This window comes from Salarias fasciatus, chromosome 19 (assembly GCF_902148845.1).
Source record: "Salarias fasciatus chromosome 19, fSalaFa1.1, whole genome shotgun sequence".
Classification (NCBI taxonomy): domain Eukaryota; kingdom Metazoa; phylum Chordata; class Actinopteri; order Blenniiformes; family Blenniidae; genus Salarias; species Salarias fasciatus.
Genome location: NC_043763.1, coordinates 15,804,840 through 15,810,839, shown reverse-complemented (window position 1 = coordinate 15,810,839; position 6,000 = coordinate 15,804,840). Strand labels below are relative to the sequence as shown.

The 6,000-nt window shown below is 43.1% G+C and overlaps 1 pseudogene; it reads left to right on the top strand.

Moving 5' to 3' along the window:
- Positions 1–328: 328 nt before the first annotated feature.
- LOC115407328 (alcohol dehydrogenase 1-like) lies at positions 329–4,282 on the top strand (annotated as a pseudogene).
- The last annotated feature ends 1,718 nt before the right edge of the window (positions 4,283–6,000 follow it).

Here is a 6,000-nt window from a genome sequence, read left to right as displayed (position 1 = left end):
AACCGGTAATATATTCAATGTCGCCCTCATACAGTGTATCAGTAGATCATTCAAAGAATAAATAAAATGAAATTGTGTGATTTGCATACTGTCCTCTCTTGGATTTTTTTCCCCTCTGCACGACATTCTGATATTCATTTGATCACGAATCAGTTACATCTGCACACATTCAGGAAATTGTTCATCTGGAATAGTAAATTTTCAGGATTGAAGTGTTCAAAGTCCCCCCCCCCTCCCCCGCTTGAATGTTTGCATAACTTTAAACCTGTTTTCCTAATCCTCCCTACTCTTTGCTGCCCTCTCACTTCACCTCATCCTTGTTGCAGAGATGGACACAGCCGGTAAGGTAGGTGGAACATGGAGCATGGAGGCGTGTGTGTGTGTGTGTGTACAGCTGCAGCGTTTCATTGTGATGGCAGAGAAGAGATATTGGATCAGGAAGTGACCTTAAACTCAGGATATTACTCTAAATGGTGCTATTATTGACATGGTTTCTGTGGTTGAAGACGGTTGCTGTTTGTCTGTTTATAACTGGACATCTTGTCAATGTGACTGTGCATCAGCCACCGCAGCACAGATGCAGGATGTGTGTCATGCGAAACATTCATGGTTTTGGTTAATGTGACACTCAGCTGGAAACTAAACAGTGAACAAGTGTCCCAAAATGTGATTGTGGAAAGAGAGACAGAGCTAAATGCACCTTTGTCACACTTTTTTCTTTTGGATGACTGCTTCACTTGGTAACATTTGTACTTTAAATTCAAAACTGAATTCAGCGCAGTGAACTGCAAAGACAAGTTTAAAATGTCTTTACTCAAGCTCATGTAAATGTTTTTTAAATCTCTTTTTTTTCTACTCAAGTGGGTTATCTGAATTGTTAAAGTTGTTGTAATTCTTAAAAATAGTGTTAAAAATGAGTTATTTCAAGGAAAGCTCATTTAAAACTGTGAGAAACAAAAGTTGCTGGCTGAAACAGAGAAGCACTGGAAAAGATCTCATCCTGCCAGGTAAATTTATCCATGTATCCCAAGATACCAAAGACAAGAGAGTTGCAGAAAATACTGATGTTGATTCCCCTTTAGATCATCAGGTGTAAAGCAGCGGTGGCCTGGGAGCCCAGCAAGCCTCTGGCGATGGAGGAGATTGAGGTGGCTCCACCTCAGGCCAACGAGGTCCGCATCAAGGTGAGACACGGCTCTCCAAATTCTTCTGAGAAAGAGTTCAGTGGTTTGTTAGTTTGGCAATGCAGCCATAAAAAGACACATTTCATTTGACTGTCTTTATGTAGATCGCAGCAACTGGCGTGTGCCACACAGTCCTGTACTTCCTGTTTGAGAGCATGAATAACGATGGCTTCCCAGTGGTGCTCGGCCACGAAGCAGCAGGCATCGTAGAAAGCGTCGGTCCTGGTGTCACCGAGTTCCAAGTCTGGACAAAGTCTTTCTCCTGGGCTGCGGGGTCTGCACTGGGTACGGAGCAGCTGTCAACACTGCTCAGGTGTGCGATTATTGACAATACTCCACTCTGCATGTGGCTGTGTCGTCAATGCATCCAGATTTGTTTGAATTTCATGTCTGACTGGCCTCAGCCGGCAGCACAGGTGGAAACGGTTAATCCTGAGGAGGGAGGTCGATCCCCCTTTGCTATGCTAAGAATCTTAAGAAGAATCCTGATATTTATCTTGTTTCTCAAGACAATCAGGTAATCAGAGAAAAGACGAGGCACTGGGGACGTGAACTGGGTGAGGTGGAACAATGAGATGCAGCCAGAGGCAGTTTGGGGTGGAAAAGACAAACTGGAAGCACAAGAGGACAGAATACAGAGAGACGACACCTTCAGCCATTTTGACTTGGGGTCAAAAAAACAATAGACTGATTAAATGTGCTGAAAGACTGCCACACAGTCCCTGGAAGAGTTTTATATCTTTTTGAGGTATCATGCTATTGAGGTGAGGTCTGCTCTGATGAATTTCTTCAGTGTGGAGACTCGTTAATATTAATCTTATTTCAATCATCGAGCTTTTTAAATCCCATCCTATGCTCAAGGGCATCAGCAATATTTGTTCTCGAAGTCTGTGAGACTTATCGTGCTTCCAGAAAGCATTCACAATGAATCACTTTCCACTTTTTGGTATGTTGTAACCTTATTCAAGAAAAAAAAACTTTTTCTTCCATATTCCACCCATAAAAACAATGTGAAAAAATGTTTTTTGAATGAGTTACAAATTTATCGAAATTAAAAAAGAAAGAAGTCACATGAGTATTCACAGCATTTCCCATGAAGGTTGAAAGTGAACTCAGATGCATCCTGTCCCCACTGGTCATCCTTGAGATGTTTTTACAGCTTAATCAAGAGTCCACTTGTGGTAAATCCAGTTGACCAGACATGATTTGGAAAGGCATACACACCTGTCGAGACGAGGTCTCACAGTTGACAGTTCAAATCAGAGCACAAACACATTTTGAAGTCTGAAGAATTGTTGGTCAACCCAGGAATGACTAAAATATAGACTAATGCGGCATATCAGTGTTTGAGGTTGGAGAAAAGTTCCAAAGCCGCCTAGTATTAAACCTCTGATTCAGATTTTATAGAATGCTTCTAAAGCGACCCATAATAATGTGTTTGACCACAGTCTCCTCTCCTGCAGGTGGAGCCGGGCTCCACCTGTGCCGTGTTCGGCCTGGGAGCTGTGGGTTTGGCTGCGGTCATGGGCTGCAGGAACGCAGGAGCCAAAAGGATCATTGCCATCGATGTCAATCCGACGAGGTTTGAAAAAGTCAAAGTCTTCGGTGCCACTGATGAGGTGAACCCCAAGGATCACGATGAAGCCATCAGCCACGTTCTGGCTGACATGACCGACTGAGGAGTGGACTTCTCTATAGAATGCACGGGGAACGTGGAAGTCATGGTAGGGCAAACCGGAAATGCTGTTTTCTCAGTGAGAAGCAGCTCCCTGAACGAATATTCTGACTTTGTGTTGTTTCCTTCATGTAGCGCAGTGCGTTGGAGTCGTGTGTGAAAGGCTGGGGCGTCAGCGTGATTGTCGGCTGCACGGACGTGCACGACTTCGCCGCCCGACCACTTCAGCTCATCGCCGGACGGACGTGGAAAGGGTCACTTTTTGGGAGGTGAGGCCGAGATATTCCCAAGAATCTATCACATCAAACAGACAAACAAAATGCCAGGATGGCTTCAAATGAAGCAAAAGGCGAGTGAGTGAGTGCCATTATGCATGGATTCAAAGTAACAGGTGGTTTATGCAGAATACCACGGTATTTTGTTGCATTTGATGTCGGCTGCCTCATGGGCAGCTCTGCGAAGCTCAGGAACCGAGGGAGCAGACGCTGGAGCGGCGTTTCATGTAACCTGAGCACGAAATGCCAAAAGGAACTGAAACACACACATTTACAGCCCAGATGTGAAAAATAGAAGCGTGTGCACATGGTTTCTACTGCACAGCTCATTCAGAACTTGATTTCAGATTATTTGATAATGATAATGCTCATTTATTTCGGACATGCAGCCTATAACAATTTCCATATTTATATATTGTACCCATGTCCCTCCGGCTGCAGCGTAGATAAATCTGCTCAAACCACACATGCGTCATGACAGCAAAGCAGCAGATTATTTATTCCTACCCTTCCTTCTGTATCTCACTTTACTATTTAATGTCTTACTGAATCATATATGTGATCTCTGCCTTCAATATTCATTCTTCATTCAGCAGTTATTCATTATGATCAAACCGAACTTCTGTTGTTAGGATGTATGCTCACACACATGGTTACACACACACATTTTTCATTATTAATAACTTCTCAGAAGATCTGGGTTTGTGTGGTTGGTTAAAGAGAATTAATTTACTTTTCTGCTATACAGTTGAGATTTCTATTGGAACAGAGGAGGCATACCGAATATGTTAAAGTGATAAAGCGTGCCGTAAGGTAGGGTTTGCAGAGAGATCATGGCGCTGGTATTGTGACGCTCAAGGTGTACGTCTTGTTCATTTTGTGGTTCTCAGGGTATAAACTTAAGGAGGGTGTGCCTGAGCTTGTAGCAGCCTATCTGGACAAGAGGGTGAAGCTGGATGAGTTCATCACTCACAGCATGACTCTGGACCAGATCAACAATGCCATTGAACTCATGAAGCTCGGCCAGTGGTACATTTCTGCACTCCTACTCCTCCCCTTCACGACCTCAAGGGATTAGAACATCTCTAATTTGCATTTTGTTTCTGTTCCACAGCGTCCGAACGGTTGTGAATGTTTCCCCACAATAGGACCGTTGAGATTACTTTCAGCGATGCTGAAACCGTGGAGTGTGCTGCAGCATGTTGCTCCGAGATTTAAATCATGTAACAAACACCATTTGGCAGATTAGTGCAGGCAGTTCTGGTGAGGGGAGTCGGGATTCATCTGCACAGCGGCAAAAGTTTGTAAAGAAAAAGAAAAGGTCACAACAGACGAGTGTGTAGTGCGGATGTCACAAAAACAGTAATAAAGAAAATTTGCCATAGTTCTAAAATCCTTTGCTGCACAATGTTGAATTTCAAGTGGTTCTGTTAGCTTTTTATTTGTACTGGTCAGAGATCTATGCTTCTTCTAACACAGGGCAATTAAGGAAGGTTCAATGGCCGCCAGAATGACAACAAGCTTCGCAGTGCAGTACAGTGCTGCACACGGGTCAGTTCAATACATCTGGATCAATTTATCTTTGTTCCCAGTGGAGTTTTAGACGCTTTCCCCCTGAAACACTTTTACATTCGGGTACCATCATGATACCTTGTTAAAGTTATGTAATGTGGATTATCAGGGGCAGCAGAGCCTCAGGTCCAGGAGAGAAAACTCATCTCTCGCGCTCAAGCGAACCTAAAAGTACTGTCCATACTTAATGTGCAGAGTTATTTCAAATGCACGAATAACAAACCAAGATATTTAAGTGTGTGTGAAGCCTGTGATGCACACACTCACACACTCACACACAAAACAAACAAATAGAAACCAAATTTACTGCAAAAAAATCATTTAAAAGATTGATTTATCAAACCTCCTTTAAATACCTGCCCTGCAGTGAGCTGGAGGTGTTCTGCCCCCCGGAGAGTCTGGGGCCTCGGGCCTGGTGGCTACTTGCCCCTCTGGTCATTCAGTCACCTCAACACGTCCCCGGTTGATCTCGATCTTTTATCACAGCATTAACTCTGAATCCATCCATCTTCACTCCAGTCTGGACCACATGGGGTCACTGTGGCGATACAGAAACCTGCAGGTTCCTCTCCCATAGGGCCACTGTCTTCTTTCAGGTTGTTAAATTAAGACCAGGCCTGAGAAATGGTTATTACTTTTACTTATTTCAATGATTAATAAATCAATAAAGAGTTTGTCAGACTTTTGGCACCTTTAGATCTATCTCACTGCTGGCCCAAGATGCTAGATATATAAAAAAAAACCAACAACATTTCAAACTCAATTGTTTCCTTGACCTGACTCAAAGAGATGACTGCAGCAATATTGAGCACTAATAAAAACAATGATAAAACGAGAATAAAAGCTGAGCAAAGTCCAAAGTTCCAGCTCCGAGTATTTGATAGCAGCTTGTATGTAAACATGACGCCCAAATCTTTTCCTCATCTCCTGATTTTTGCACACGTTACTGATAAGGCACAGATAAGGTGGAGTTGTTGGTTTAATGTCACTGCCGCCGCAAAAAGTAGGCCACATTCCACCCACGCATTGTAGGAACCTAAAACATGAATAAGGTGCTGTAAAGGAGATTGTTCCATAATCTCTCTTGATGAGACATTGTTGTATATCTGCAAGTTAATTTCACTCAAACCATGTTTAATTTTAATTTCAATTTTTTTACGCCAATAAAAGCAGAGTACCTTTTATGATACGTCACATGAACTTGTCTGACTCGGCAAAAAAGTTTCACCCTTATTGAACGATTTGCGCAACTGAGGGAACTGGCAACGTGCCACAAGCCAACGATGACATCCGA